Source organism: Chiloscyllium plagiosum, chromosome 36, assembly GCF_004010195.1.
Source record: "Chiloscyllium plagiosum isolate BGI_BamShark_2017 chromosome 36, ASM401019v2, whole genome shotgun sequence".
In the NCBI taxonomy this organism is placed as follows: Eukaryota; Metazoa; Chordata; class Chondrichthyes; order Orectolobiformes; family Hemiscylliidae; genus Chiloscyllium; species Chiloscyllium plagiosum.
In genome coordinates this window covers 15,597,989-15,614,267 of record NC_057745.1, presented here as the reverse complement: position 1 = coordinate 15,614,267, position 16,279 = coordinate 15,597,989, and the positions used below count along the sequence as shown (strand labels likewise).

The window sequence follows — 16,279 nt, the reverse complement described above, 5'->3', positions numbered from 1 at the left end:
GCAGAACAAAGAGACCTTGGAGTGCAGGTTCATAGCTCCTTGAAAGCGGAGTCGCAGGTAGATAGGATAGTGAAGAAGGCGTTTGGTATGCTTTCCTTTATTGGTCAGAGTATTGAGTACAGGAGTTGGGAGGTCATGTTGCAACTGTACAGGACTTTGGTTAGGCCACTGTTGAAATATTGTGTGCAAAATTCTGGTCGTCTTCTTATCGGAAAGATGTTGTGAAACTTGAAAGGGTTCAGAAAAGTTTTACAGGGATGTTGCCAGGGTTGGAGGATTTGAGCTATAGGGAGAGGCTGAACAGGCTGGGGCTGTTTTCCCTGGAGTGTCGGAGGCTGAGGGGTGACCTTATAGAGGTTTACTAAACTATGAGGGGCATGGATAGGATAAATAGACAAAGTCTTTTCCCTGGGGTCGGGCAGTCCAGAACTCGAGGGCATAGGTTTAGGGTGAGAGGGGAAAGATATAAAAGAGACCTCAGGAGCAACCTTTTCATGCAGAGGATGGTACGTGTATGGAATGAGCTGCCAGAAGAAGTGGTGGAGGCTGGGACAATTGCAACATTTAAGAGGCATTTGGATGGGTATATGAATAGGAAGGGTTTGGAGGGATGCTGGCAGGTCGGACTCAATTGGGTTGGGATATCTGGTCGGCATGGACGAGTTGGACCGAAGGGTCTGTTTCCATGCTGTACATCTCTATGACCTGAGGGATAGCTTTTTCACACAGGGAATGATCGTTGTATGGAACAGAGGTGGGTACAATTACATTTAAATGAATAGGAAGGGTTTAGAGGTTAAATGCTTACAAATGGGACATCTCGTCGGCACGAATGAGTTGGATCAAAGGGCCAGTTTCTATGCTACATGACACGATAAAACTACTTTTTTGAAGATAAAGATCTAGTGACTTTTCTCTGATTTCATAACAATTAACAGCATTATCTCCTAAACGTTTTCTCATCGTTACCCCATTTTCAGAGTTAAAAATTGTTGTGACCTTTGTGAGATTGGGATATGGAAGGGCCAGTGAGTTTTCAGACCTTTTAGAGTGGGATCACAGCTGTTGGACTCGAGTTCCATGGCGGCAGTTGCTGGCTCAGAACTCACGACCTCCAGAATTAGTTTGCGATCCCATCTGGGGCTCGCCCTCCACGTGGGGAAGGTATCCATTAGAATTAACTAAGAAGAATAATTTAAATGAGTTTATATTGTGCATTGTCCGGATTTTGTACTAGGAATTGCTTCAAAACCACATTTATAATAACCCCTGTTCATGAATGTAGAGACGTTTTAAGCTTTGTTTCAATTTACATGTCTAGTTTATGTGTACTTTAATATTTACAGTGGCTTAGTCCAAAATTGCCATTGTGGTAAGCTATTGTTGGACTCAACTTTTAATTTACTTGCCTGCACCTGAAAACAAGGAATCACTATTGCTGAACAGGAAACTATAGTAGAGTTTGACACTGGGGTTTTTCTATTGCTGCCAGCCAATCAGCTTGCACGGCTGTTGCTATGCTTGCTGTAAGTCTGCCTCATTGTTGAAACAGTACGTTGCAGAGTGATAGGCTGGAGCTAATATGCACCACAGCAGAACATGTTGTTTTGACCATTGCAGACATCTGGTGCACTCAGATACTGACAGTACAGCCCAGCATTAGCCAGAGGCAACTTCCTTTACTCAAGGAGTCAAACATTCTTTGTTCAAAAACGAAAATTATGGCTGCATAGAAAAGGTGTGTACTCTGAAGAGTGTTTTTGTGCATTGTATTTTCATTGCTTTTTTTTTAGTTCCCGCCCCCCCGTAAAATGTTTTAGTGAGTTGAACACAAAAAGTATACACAGAAATGATGAGGTTTCTCTAACTTTGTTCTTTTATGTGATTTGAGTTCAGTAGATTTATTACGTATGACTCACATTACCATAAATTATTCATGAATAGGAAGGGTTCAAGTTGTTTTCGTTACGTTTTATTTGCGATTTGTAGACCAGCTTTCTTTGATTTCTGCCTGCTAGGATACCTTACGGAGCTCTTCCTCTGAGACTTAGCAAAGCATTACCAATTCTTTGTCACTATTTGTCTGCTTTAGGTGAGGTAGTTTGTAATCTGTGCAAGAAAAAAAGATTAGAACCTTTGCAGACGCACCATCTCGGCAGCTTTCTGCATTTACATGGATTCCGTTCTCAGCTGTGTACTTGATTATATTTTGTTCCGTTTTGTCTTTGAAACAACACTACATAAAGGGAACAGACTCAACCAGTATCTTTTTTTATGATTTGATTTACAAATTAGTACTTTGTAGGCTATTAGGCTATTGTAGGATCTATTAATCTCTTCCGACATATCTCTCAACAGGATATTTTCATTTCAGCCACTTTAAAACTACAAGGATTATCAAAGTGAACTCGTCAGTTTTAGACTTCCATATTTTGTGGTTTTCTGATACTAGGTAAATTTTTTTTGAACAGTTCAGCCCCTCAATGATTTAAGGTATATTTGACCAAAGCTACTGTATACTTTGACAGCAACAATGAGGTCAGTCCTTGTGACTGTTTTCCCCATGCTCACAGTGTGACACGTTCACTGAGAGAGTGGGGTTTTATCACTGGCAGGGCATGTATTCTTCTATGCTCTCTTCTTGTAAATGCAGTGCACATGTTTGGGTATTGTTTTCCTCATTCCTCTTTTCACTGAACCACTTTCAATCCACTTCCACACCTGGTCCTCAACAAAAAGACGCCATATCCTCATCTGTGTATTTATTTTCTGTCACATTCACAACCACAACATGTGATCATTATGTTTCTCACTTTGCTCCTCTTCTGTCTCGAACAAAATGCCCCCTAAAGTTTTATTTTTGTAAAGCATGAGTTATAAGTGTAGGCTTTTAAATTTGTTGTGTGGCATGACACAAGTCTTAAAGGGACAGACCTTTGTAAGTTGCCAGAGTGGGTAGCTGAACAGTTTTAAGGAAACATTGAACCCCTTTCTACATCGACTCTTTTTTGAAGTGCTGAATATTTGGGTCCTGACTCAGGACCCAAATAAACTCAGTTGGTGAGTTTATCTCGAAGGAAAATCTTGTTATACTGGTTGTACTAGAGCTCCATTTTGAAGTATACAAGTCTGATCATAATGTCTTATTCTCAGCTTTACAGGTTCTTTCTTCTGGGAGAGGGTGGGTTTGAAATTTAATGCTGCTGGCTCATCGTTTTTTTTCCCCTCTCTTTTCTTCCCAGAGAGGATAATGGATAGAAGTGCTGAGTGCTGGAGCCAAGCTAGTTGAAGAGGGTTGCAGGGACGGTTTTGTATGGCAGGCCTCCTACCTGGAAGCAGTGACTTGAGACAGGAAAACTCTAGCCAACCTCCAGACACCTAAAGGCATCATGAATAGTATAGATACCTAGAGACAGCCTTCCAGGCAGAAGACCAACATAGAAGGGTGGGGTTGACTATCTCGGCAGGATTTCAGACCTCAACCAATTACCGGGCTTCAGCTCCTCCAATAAGTCATGCTGTGGAAGTATTCCTCCTTCATGTTGGTAACTCTGTTTACTTTTGACATGAGAGAAAACACCTCAAAATGGAGACAGGGCTGTCTTTCATTTACTACTTCAGTAATAGAGAGCCTCCTATTGGTGAGCCTGCATTATGATCACAAATTAGCCAAATCACAGGAAATGTGTGTCCCTTGGTGCAGGCTTCTGACCTCTATTTGACCCTGATAACAAGCCCTGAAGTTTGTGGGAAAAATCTTTGTGGTTGTGATCTCTCCCTTTTGGAACTAACTTCTATCTGAGGTATTCCCTATTACCTCTGTGTCTTCAATTTACATTTCTCCTTTCGTCTGTGCTATGTGCCATAGCAGAAGGCTGCACCTGTACTATACACTATACACCCTTCTTCAGTGATCCTTCCCATTCACTTTTCCGTGCCATAATAATATGTTATCTCTGCAAAATTGAAAGGCATAAACTGATAGAATGATCCTGAAGTGGACTGTCAATTGGTTTAAGCTGAAAATGTGTTGCTGAAAAAGCGCAGCAGGTCAGGCAGCATCCAAGGAACAGGAGAATTGACGTTTCGGGCATAAGCCCTTCTTCAGGAATGAGGATTGTCAATTGGTTTAAGCCAAAAAACAGATAGTTTTTGTCTGGATCAAGGAAAAATATAATTAAACAACTGTCTCATAAATTATTACTCTGCGCAAAGATCAGACCAATCAAATTCAGAAAGACTTGAGTAGAATCATAGAATTTTACAATACAGAAGCCCTCAATTCATCAAGCCCTCAATTCATCACTCAAATATATATCTTGCTCTCTATAAAACTTCCTATGGAATCTGCCCTTACCACTCTCCCAGGTAGCACAGTCTAATAACCCTCTGAGTGGAGGTTTCTTCTCATCTCACTCCTTGCTCTCTTGCTAATAATCTTGAAATTGTGAGTTAGTGAACTACCATGGTGGAAACATAATATCCTTCTTTACCCTGTCAAAATTGTTCATAATTTTGAACACCTCAATAAGGTCACCTCTTAATCTTCTCTGCTCCAAGGAAAATAAGTCCAGTTTCTCTAACATTTCCTTGCATCTAAAATCCCTCATTCCTGTATCATTCTAGTAAATCTCCTTTGCACTGTCTCCAGGGTATCTTTAAATAAGGTACCCAGAACTGAACACAATGCCCCAAATATGATCTGACTAATGATTTGAGGAGGTGTAATACCACCTCCTTGATTTTATACCCCTGTGTCTCTATTTATAAACCCAAGTAACCTGTAAGCCTTAATAACGTTACAAGTGCCTGACCACCTTCAGAGAACTATGCATGTGAACCTGTCTGCTCCTCTCAGTCATAACATTGATCCTGTACTGTCTCTCTGTGTTTCCTCATATTTCTCTGCATTGAAATTAATCTGCCAGGCATCTGTCTTTTTGTCCAACTTGTCAATGTTGCTCAGCATCATCCTCATAATTCACTATTCTCCCTAATTTAGTACCACACAAACATATAGAGATTTTTTTCCTCAACACTCAACGTCCAAATCATTCATAAATAAGAAAAAGCAAGGGTTCCAACACTGGTCCCTGGGGAACAGCACTTTCAACTTGTCTCCAATCTTGGAAGTGCCCATCTACATCTGTTTCTTATCTTTTTAGCCAATATCTAATCCATGACACTAATTACCCATCAATCCTAAATATTTTTATTTTGCCACCCAATTTGCCATGTAGCATCATACAAATGCTTTATGAAAGTCCAAATATATAACCTCCAGAACACTACACTCATCCAATGTGTATCACCTTGTCCAAGAAACCAAATTTGTCAGACATTACATGGCCTTGACAAAGCCATGTTGAGTCAAAGTGTGGTGATGGAAAAATACAGCAGGACAAGCAGCGTCCATGGAGCAGAGGAGTCGATGTTACAGGCATAAGCCCTTCGTCAGGAATGTGGGGGGGCCCCCAAGGGGACTGAGAGATAAATATCAGGAGGGGTGGGACTAGGGGGGATTGTAGTTTAGAATGTGATAGGTAGATGAAGGTTGGGGCTGATGATGATAGGTCGGAGCGGTGGGTGGAGCGGATAGGTGGGAAGGAAGATGGACGGGTAGGACACTTCAAAAATCACAATTTCTCCTCCTACATGGTCAACAATGCCCTCGAGTGCATCTTCTGCACTTCCCACACCTCCATTCGTGAACACCACCCCTCCAACCGCAAAAACAGTAGAATCCACCAGTCCCCACCTTCCACCCCACAAATCTCCGAAAACAATGCATCGTCCTCTGCCATTTCAGTGACCTACAGTCAGATCCCACCACCAGAGATATATTTCCCTCCCCACCCCTATCAGCATACCACAGAGACCATTCCGTCTGCGAGAGGTGTAAAACCTTCGCCCACACCTCCCATCTCACTTCTATCGAGGGCCCCAAAGGATCCTTCTACATCCAGCAGAGATTTTCCTGCACTTCCAAACACTTCATCTACTGTGTCCGTTGCTCTCGATGTGCTCTCCTCTACATTTGGAGAGACAGAACGCCGACTTGTGGAACATTTCAGAGAACATCTCCAGGACACACACACCAAACAACCCCACCGTCCTGTGGCCGAACACTTCAACTCCCCCTCCCGCTCCACCAAGTCCTACATCACCTCCACTGCCAAATCCTAGCCACCCAACACCTGGAGGAAGAAAGCCTCATCTTCCACCTTGGTACCTTGCAACCACATGGCATCAATGTTGATTTCACCAGTTTCCTCATCGCCCCACCCTGTTTCCAGATCCAACGCTCCAACTTGGCACTGCCCTCTTGAACTGTCCTGCTGGTCCATCTTCCTTCCCACCTACTCCTCCACACTGCCTCATTCCCCCTCCCACCACCACCACATTCCTGATGAGGGTTCTGCCCGAAACATCGACTCTTCTGCTCCTTGGGCGCTGCCTGACCTGCCGTGCTTTTTGAGCACCACACCTTTTACTCTGTTCTCCAGCAACTGCAGTCTTCACTTTCTCAAAGCCTCCATCAGTTTTCCCACTATTGAGTCAGTTTGACAGGTCTGTAGTTTCCTGCTTTATTCTTTGCCCCTTGCTTAAACAACGGTTTCACGTTTGCAGTCATAGAGATGTACAGCACGGAAACAGACCCTTCGGTCCAACCCGTCCATGCCGACCAGACATCCCAACCCAATCTAGTCCCACCTGTCAGCACCTGGCCCATATCCCTCCAAACCCTTCCTATTCATATACCCATCCAGATGCCTTTGAAATGTTGCAATTCTACTAGCCTCCACCACTTCCTCTGGAGCTCATACCATACATGTACCACCCTCTGCGTGAAAAAGTTACCCCTTGGGTGTCTTTTATATCTTTCCCCTCTCACCCTAAACCTATGCCCTCTAGTTCTGGACTCCCCCCACCCCAGGGAAAAGACTTTGTCTATTTACTCTATTCATGCCCCTCATGATTTTATAAGCCTCTATAAGGTCACCCCTCAGCCTCCAACACTCTAAGGAAAATATCCCTTGCCTATTCAACCTCTCCCGATAGCTCAAATCCTCCAACCCTGGCAACATGCTTGTAAATCTTTTTGAACCCTTTCAAGTTTCATAACGTCTTTCTGATAGGAAGGAGACCAGATTTGCAAGCAATATTCCAATAGTGGCCTAACCAATGTCCTGTACAGCTGCAACATGACCTCCCAACTCCTCCGGGACCAGTTCTGTGTTCAGAGAGACTGAGAAAATTTCAAATAATGGCTTTGGAATTTGCTCCCTTACCCGTCTCAGAAAGCTAGGATGTATCCCATCCGGATATGTGACTTCACTACCTTGAAGATTGCCAGCCTTTTTAGCACCTCTTCATCTATCACTGTACTGCTCAGTTGCTACACACTAATTTTTCAACTACGCTATTATCACTATTTTCTAATTTGGTAAAGGCAGAAGCAAAGTACTCATTTAGTACCTCTGTTCTTTTCCAATTTAATATTGAACCTTATCATATTATGATTGCTATTTCTCAAATGCTTGTTTTGGGTTCTCCACTTGGCCTACCCCATTTCCTATGACCAGATCCAGCACATCTTCCTGCCTGGTAGGACTGCAAATGTACTGTTTCAGAAAATTCTCCTGCACACATTGCAAGAATTTCTCCTTCTGTGCTGCACACTGTACCTCTTTCTCAGTCTACCCTGCAGTGATTGAAATCATCACTGATCACAACCCTACTTGTCTTGCTGAGTTCCATCTACTTCTTCTACTTAGAGTCATAGAGATGTACAACATAGAAACAGACTCTTCGGTCCGACCCGTCCATGCCGACCAGATATCCCAACCCAATCTAGTCTCACCTGCCAGCAACCGGCCCATATCCCTCCAAACCCTTCCTATTCATATACCCATCCAAATGCCTCTTAAATGTTGCAATTGTACCAGCCTCCACCACTTCCTCTGACAGGTCATTCCTCCTTCCCACTATTTGGAAGCCTGTAATAATTACCCACCAAGGTCACTGCTCTCTTGCTGTTTCTTACCTTCAATCACATAGATTCTAATTTAGGAACTGCATTTCGTTCAAGGGCAATGATGCTGTCTCCAGTGAAGTCTGCTACATCTCCCTTTTTACCGACTGTACCAATACAAAAAGTGCTATAATCTGAGGTGCTAGTCCTTTTTTGACCTGAGCCAAATTTCTGTCAATGCTTCCAGTTCCCCATTTTTTAAATATAATATATTTATTGAGGAAAAAATAGATTTTTTAATTTTACAAGTAAAAAACACAATGCGATTCAAAACAGTACAAAAAAACCCCAAATAATGAAATAAAACCAACCCACCCTCATGTACAAGTGTATAAACATAATAGGAAAATATAGAATTTAAAAAAAACCTCAACTCGCTATTTAACTAAATAAATAAATAACCAACAACAAACACATAAATAGTAATAACTCAGCCCAGTCAAACAAAATGCTCATACATTCACAGTTCCTCCTCCCTGGATATTTATCTTGCGAAACACAATCGTTACAGCTATATAAAAGCCCTTGTTAGTTTGGCAAATAAATCTGTGTCAAGTTATTCCAAAAAGGGCTGCCATGTCTTGTAAAAATTCTCAGTTTTGTGGTGTACCATGTTTGTGAGAAAATCCAGGGGAATATAGTCCATAACAATCTTCCGCCAACCCGACAGGCCTGGGGATTTTTCGGATACCCAACCTAGCAAGATATTCTTTCTTGCACAGAATGTGAGAATATTGAAAAGTTTTTTTCTTATGCGCATCTGCAGGAAATACAGTGGGCAGGCCCAAAAGGAGAGCGATAGGGTCCTTCTCCACCCTTACACACAAAATCCTCTCCATTGCACCCGCCACAGCACTCCAATATGTTTGAAGCCTATCGCAAGACCAAAGATAATGGGTAAGAGTGCCCGTGCAGACCTTGCACTTGGGATATGCTGAAGATATCCCTGGTTTAAATTTTGACAAACAGTCCGGAGCCAAGTGGACCCTGTGGAGAGTCTTCAACTGTAAAGCATGGGTCCTCTTGCAAATTGATATCTTCCTTGCATTCTCCCAAATATCCTCCCATGCCTCTGATAAAACTTCAACACCCAGCTCTCTTTCCCACATCTTGCATAGTTGATCAGACTCATCTGAGGGGGCACACCCCAACTGATGATATAAAGTACTAGCTGAGAGTGTACTCTTAGCCCTTATCTCCCTCTCTCTATGTCAGATTTGCAGGGATCAGTCAAAAGTGTGGTCTTTTTTTGAATAAAATCCTTAACTTGAAAAAAAACAAATGAGGTCACTATTAGTTAACTCATCCTTCCGTACTAACTGATTGGAGGATATCATTACGTCTCCCTCAAATAAATTGCCCATGCAAGACACACCCCTAGCTGCCCAACGTTTAAATCCTGAATCTATTTTACCCAGCTTAAAAACCCGGCATACCCACTAAAGATGTAAACAAAGATGTTTTGCCAATATTGCCTTCCCTCTGCCGAAATGCTTTAATAGTATTGATGACTATTGGGTTGTGGCAATATTCCCTAACTGTCCACATCTCGTCTAAAAACACCAAACTGATAAGGGGGCACCTTGCCTGGGAGGCTTCGATATCTATGAGGAGAAAGTGAGGTCTGCAGATGCTGGAGATCAGAGCTGAAAATGTGTTGCTGGAAAAGCGCAGCAGGTCAGGCAGCATCCAGGGAACAGGAGAATCCTGAAGAAGGGCTTATGCCCGAAATGTCGATTCTCTTGTTCCCTGGATGCTGCCTGACCTGCTGCGCTTTTCCAGCAACACATTTTCAGGCTTCGATATCTAGCCATATTGAAAGAAGATCCCCACAAACCCAATCACTCACGTAGGTCAAAATCAAGCTTAACTGGTCATTTTTAATGTCTGAAAGGTCTGTTCCCCCCAGTCTGTGAGGCAGCTGCAGTTTGGCTAATTTAATGAGGGGCCGCTTACAATGCCACATAAAGGAGCTGAACCAGCCGTTCAGCCTCCAGAGTGTTTGTTTATTGAAAATCAGGCGGAGCATCCGTATAGCGTAAAGCAAACAAGGAAGAATATTCATCTTAATAAGCACTATCCGACCAAGCCACGAGACTGGAAGTGCCTCCCATCTTTGAAGCTCTTGTTTAATTTTTCCAAATAAATGAGCTTTAAACAGCCAATCCAGAACTGGAGTAATGAACATGCCCAAATACACACAACCCCTCTCGTGACCACCTAAATGGGAATCTATAGTAGCCCTCAAGAGCTAGCTCCTTCGTAAGACCCCCATAGGCATAGCCTCTGATTTAGCAAAATTAATCTTATTCCCTGAAAAAGCACCAAACGCACGAATGCATTGTATCAGGCAAGGCACGAAACTGCTGGATTTCTCAAAAAAAACGACATTGTCTGCATACAATGAGATCTTATGTGATTTTGACCCCACTTCTAGAGGTGATATATCAGGATCCCTACAATGGCCTCCGCCAATGGTTCAATCACCAACGTAAAAAGCAATGGTGAAAGGGGACAGCCTGCCAGCTGCCCCTAAAAATATTAAAATTGCTTGATCGTATGCCTCCCCAGTGTTTTTTAATGATACTCAATGCATTTACATACATACAATTTAACCTTACCCATATCTCTTTCTTGCCCATTCAAGGGTGAAAATATCTCTGTTCACTGTCAACACTTAAACCTTCCTTCACCTTTTCCCCATTCCCGTTCTTCTCTCTTTTTTTTCCTCTCTGGTATTTCCAAAACTTGACTCATTAGTTAACCTGATGGAGGGCTCCTGCCCGAAACGTCGATTTTCCTGCTCCTTGGATGCTGCCTGGCCTGATGTGCATTTCCAGCACTACTCTAATCTTAACTCTCATCTCCAGCATTTGCAGTCCTCACTTTCTGTCCTTTCTCAAAAGCAATCCCTCCTGAAGTTATTTTCTTCATTGCAAACCTGTTTTTCTTTCTCGTTTCCAATTTCAAACCACTATGCAACCTCTGACACAACCACTTTCCCCCCAAATCATCAATCCATAGCTTATCGCCCCAAAGCTACATTTAGATCACTACATGCAAACATCCTTTGATAACTTTCTAGTTTCAGACTCTTGGATGTCTTTCTATTTGTAATTCCCTTGGCAAGTTCCTAAACTGTCTTCACTTGTTTTTTTTTAGGACTCTTCATTCCCATAATAAAAGTCATAAGAATTCATCTCTGACTCTGCTAATGAATTTTATCACTGAAGTCCTGTTAGCAAATGATTCATCATTTGTTCTTTTCCTTCTATTTCATCAACACATTCCTTCTCGTGTACTCAGTTTCCCTTGCTGTTAATATTTTGACAACTTCTGTGGTGTTGCTTTTGCTATCCCCACAAGGTCATGGTGCTTGTATTCTAGTATTGCTCTTGTCCCCTCCTTTTCATAATTCATATTCCAACTGTGACATTTAAACAGGCAATCACGTTTCATATATATACACAGTCATGGAGATGTACAGCATGGAACAGACCCTTTAACCTTCTTTTAATTCCTAGGTTTTGCTTGAATTTGCAATGTTTGCATGACATCAAGTCTTGTCAAAACTTTTTGACAGACAAAATTGAAACTGTCCTTTTTGATTTCTGTTGCCTTATAAGTGCTTGTGCCCTAAACTCCATTAATCCCCCGATCTCACTTCAAGCGAAAAATGGTGAAGAAGAAACATCTTTTGTTTTTTTTTTTCATTTATTCTCTGTTTAAAAACCTTGTGTAACACTGTCAGTGTTGACTGCCCCCACCCCCACCCCCCATGCACCAGGTGTTATCAATTTTTAATCAATATCTTTCTATCTCAAAGTTCAATATACTTTCTAAATTGACATCTATGTTTTCACAAACTACTGACAAGTCAGAATGTTCAGCTTTTGTCAAATGTTTACTTCCAAATAGCATCACCTGTCCCTTCCCTGCCCTCACGCAATGATTGCTTTCAGCCCTGTGTGCTCTTTTCCTTTTTCATTTCCACTATTTGGAATTGCCTTACAGTTCTGCAAATCCTGCAGCAGTAAAATCGAGGGTTTCTTTTCACCTATTTCACTGGCTTTTGAGACTTGGATGCAATGTAACCTTTAATATTTTTTTCCCTTTATATCCAAGTGGGTGGAACGAGGGGGGGTCATTTAATTATAAAAATTGGGCTAGTTTGAGCCTTGTGTTGGGGAGAAAATGGAGCCTGAAGTCTGAATATTTTCCTGTTTCCAACTCCTCCACTTCTGGCTCTAACTGAGGTGAGCCGGAACCTGAAGTATAATGAGGCTGTGAAGCTTGTTGCCATTCAGCTTTTGACTGTCAGAGTTTCTAGACTATTGACAAACTTGGCTGCTTCGTCAGTGCTACATCCTGGATTCTGGTGTCTGTCTGTTCATAGAATCCCTACAGTGAAGATTCTTCATCTCTTCCCCTTCCCTGTAATATAATGTTTGGTAAAGCTCTAATACCCTTGTCTGAAGTCATGAGTATTGTGTTACTGTTAAGTTTTGGCTGAGAAAACGGCAAAGTCAATTCCTGATAAGTTCTGAAAGTATTTCTTATTGCAAATGTTTGAAATTCAAAAACTTATTTTGCTGAACCTGCAAGTGTGGGAAGAGAGCAAAGTGAGAACAAGGTCTCTGCATGTGCCCACTTTCCATCCCACTAGGCTATGCATTCAACAGGTTATCCTCAAAAACGTCCGCTAACTCCAATTAGACCCCACCACCCAGAACATCTTCCATTCCCCACCCCTCTCTGCCTTCCAGAAGGACCATTCCATTCGTCACTCCTTAGTTCATACCACTCTCCCCACCAATGCCCCCAGTAGCTTCCCCTGCAAATGTAATCCTTCGCTCTCACATCCAGATATGCATCCACCACACCACCTCCATTCCCTTATCCTCACTTTCCACTCCATTCATCTCTGCATCCAATGTATCATCCTCGAACACCTTCGGCCACTCCAATTAGACCCCACCATCCAGAACATCTTTCCCTCCCCACCTCTTCCTGACTGTTCCTTTCATCACTCCTTGGCTTGCGCCACTGTCCCCACCAGCCCCCACAACTACCTTCCCCTGCGACCATAAAAGATACAAAACCTGCCAGCACGTCACCTCTCTTATCTCCATCCAGGGCCCCAGATAGTCCTTCAAGGTGAGAGAGGTTCACCTGCCTCTCCTCCAATCTAGTTTACTGCATCTGGTGCTCTCAATGTGGTCTTCTCTACATCGGGGAAACCAAATGTACAGTTAGGGAACATTTAGCCGAGCATCTCAGCTGGGCCCATAGGGCCAGCCTGACCTGGTCACCGCTCGTTTCAATTCCCTTCCCACTCCCTCTCCAACATGTTCATCCTCAACCTTCTCCATTGCCACAGTAAACCAGACTGCAAATTGGAGGAATTGATGGGTGGCACGGTGGCACAGCAGTTAGCACTGCTGCCTCACAGCGCCAGAGACCCAGGTTCAATTCCCACCTCAGGTGATTGACCTGTGTGGAGTTTGCACATTCTCCCCGTGTCTGCGTGGGTTTCCTCTGGGTGCTCCAGTTTCCTCCTACAGTCCAAAAATGTGTAGATCAGGTGAATTGGCCATGCTAAATTGCCCCTAATGTTAGGTGAAGGGGTAAATGTAGGGGAATGGGTCTGGGCGGGTTGCACTTCGGCGGGTCAGCTTGAATTTTTTGGGCCGAAGGGCCTGTTTCCACACTGTAAGTAATCTAGTCTAAACACCTTATCTTCCGCCTGAGCAGCCTACAGAACTCAACATTGAGTTCTTCAATTTCAAATAACATTTCCACTCATCCTCTGAATCCCTTTCAACCCTGCATCCTCCCTTCTAAACCACCTACTCACCCTTCCTTCCAGCTATCAACCGGATTCATCCCTCCCATCCACCAACAGGTCATAACTTTGTTCACCTATCACTACCTCACCATTCCAACCCCCTCTCCACCCAAACCCCTCACCCCCACCACCTCTCTTTATCTGCAGCCACTCCTACTCCCACCTCCATTCCTGTAGAAGGGTTATATCCAAAATGTCGACTTCTCCACCTCCTTATACTGTCTGGCTTGCAGTGTTCTTCCGATCTCCTGCCTGTTCCCTGATTAGTGCCATAGGATTCTGTAAAGCTGTCTGAGAGACAGTTGGGGTCCCCAGCAGTGCCCCTCTCCTCAATACTGGTTTAGTTATATAATCAAACATTTGGTGGAACTTAAAACCATGATCTTCTGGCAGATGTAAGAACTAAGGCTTTCAACTAGTTCAGACCATGCAACTGCAACAGTTCTAATACATCATGAATTGCTTATGAGGTGTATAACTGGTTTGTTTGGAACAATTTAAACAACTTTGCATTTTCTACTTTAACTAAACATTTCTTGGTTTTAAAAAAATCAGCTATCTTAATAGCCTTGCATTTGACAGAACTTCAAGTGACCTTCTAACGACTGAGGTTTATGATTTATACAACCACACAAACAAATAACTTTCACTTATTTCTATGTAGCTTATTTTCTCTGGAATTCATTATAATTGGGCCTAACACTGTTATAAACACATCCTCATTCTTTATCATTTTGCAGAGGTACTTGCTCACAAGGTGGCAACGAGCATGAGTGATCAAACTAAATCTCCAGGGGGAGAATAAATTTATGGGATAAAATTGTGCATCATTCAATCTTTAATGTTGTGCTTCCAGTGCTACGTGCACTCCAAGATACTGTTTAGATTAGATTACTTACAGTGTGGAAACAGGCCCTTCGGCCCAACAAGTCCACACCGACCCGCCGAAGCGCAACCCACCCAGACCTATCCCCCTACATTTACCCCTGCCCCTAACACAACAGGCAATTTAGCATCGCCACTTCACCTAACCTGCACGTTTTTGGACTGTGGGAGGAAACCGGAGCACCCGGAGGAAACCCACGCAGACACGGGGAGAATGTGCAAACTCCACACAGGGCGGGAATTGAACCCGGGTCTCTGGCGCTGTGAGGCAGCAGTGCTAACCACTGTACCGCCCATATTTAAAAAGTGCCACAACTGAATTATTGACTTGCAGCAAGATCAACGCTGTGAGCAGGATTCGAACCTGCGCATAGAGCCCCCAGTGGAATTCAACGCCAATGCCTTAACCTCTCGGCCATCACAGCAGCAGCGTTACGTTCTCTTTCCTGAGATTTTTACACACTTGATGCAACTGCAGACGCCAACTTCTGTGAACAAGCAAAATTCTATTAAGCACAGTAAGAACAAGCTTTCTGGAGGAACCCTTTAACATACTTCACAGGGCTTGCGGAGCCGTGTCAAAGACTCTCTGAACAAAGGAAACAGTCCATCCTTTACCCAAAAATCTTTACATCACAGTCAGTAATGCCCACATGACAACTCCCAGCCATCCCCTCCCCACAGTCACATGCCCTCAAGACACAATGCAGTGACCACATCATTTCCAGAAAAAATACAATGTAAATCATCCCTTAAAGATCAAATCTATTGTGATTTTTTTTTAACTACAGGGGAGAAGTCAAAATTCCAATTGCATTGTTCTTATTGACTTTGAAGAGGATGATGATGTAATTCTTTTACTCTGAATAACTAGGAAATGGCCATGCAAATGGCTCTGAATGGCAAGGATGGGAATGTAAATTCCTTACAGTCTACCTGTAAGACCGAGACATCCCACCCTAGCCTCTGGACATCCAATTTTCTGCAGGTCAGCACAGCAAATTAACTCTTTTAATATCTCAACTGTAAGGCTGTAATCATCATTTCCCTTCTAATAAAGGGAGTGCTGACGACAACTTTTGTTTGCATATATAAAGTTATTGAATACTTTGGAATTATGTATGAAGTGGACAAAAGACTGTACTCAGTACAGCAAATTCAAGCTAGCTTGGCTGAGTGAATCAAACTGCAAGGTATCATGTACTTTTATTGAAACATTCTTTCAATGTATAATGTTGAGAATAGAAACTGTGGAGGAGTAGAAGGGTATCCAGATAAACAAATAATTAGAATCCAACGCACAAGTACAAAACTAATCAGAAAAGCTGGTGGAATGTTGGCTTTTATCTCAATGGTTGGAATACAAAGGAGGAAGCTATGCTTGAGATGAGCCCTCATCAGGCACCCTCTGGAATACAATGTTTGATTCTGAGCACCTCATATCAAAGGAGGGCTGTTGACATTAGAGGGATGGGGGTGACAGGAAACGTTGTAAAGGTTAAGTTATGAGG

At 42.8% G+C, this 16,279-nt stretch overlaps 1 protein-coding gene across 7 annotated transcripts in view; it reads left to right on the top strand.

Moving 5' to 3' along the window:
- fam214a (family with sequence similarity 214 member A) overlaps positions 1-16,279 on the top strand; it is a 103,834-nt gene that overhangs the window by 32,019 nt on the left and 55,536 nt on the right. Inside the window, exon 1 of one of the 7 annotated variants that reach the window (XM_043677395.1) lies at positions 1,599-1,738. The exons of the other annotated variants lie outside the window; for them this stretch is intronic. The gene's annotated coding sequence lies outside the window, so the exon portion shown is untranslated. Of the gene's footprint in view, positions 1-1,598; positions 1,739-16,279 lie in introns of those variants that run through there. 7 annotated transcript variants of the gene reach the window in all.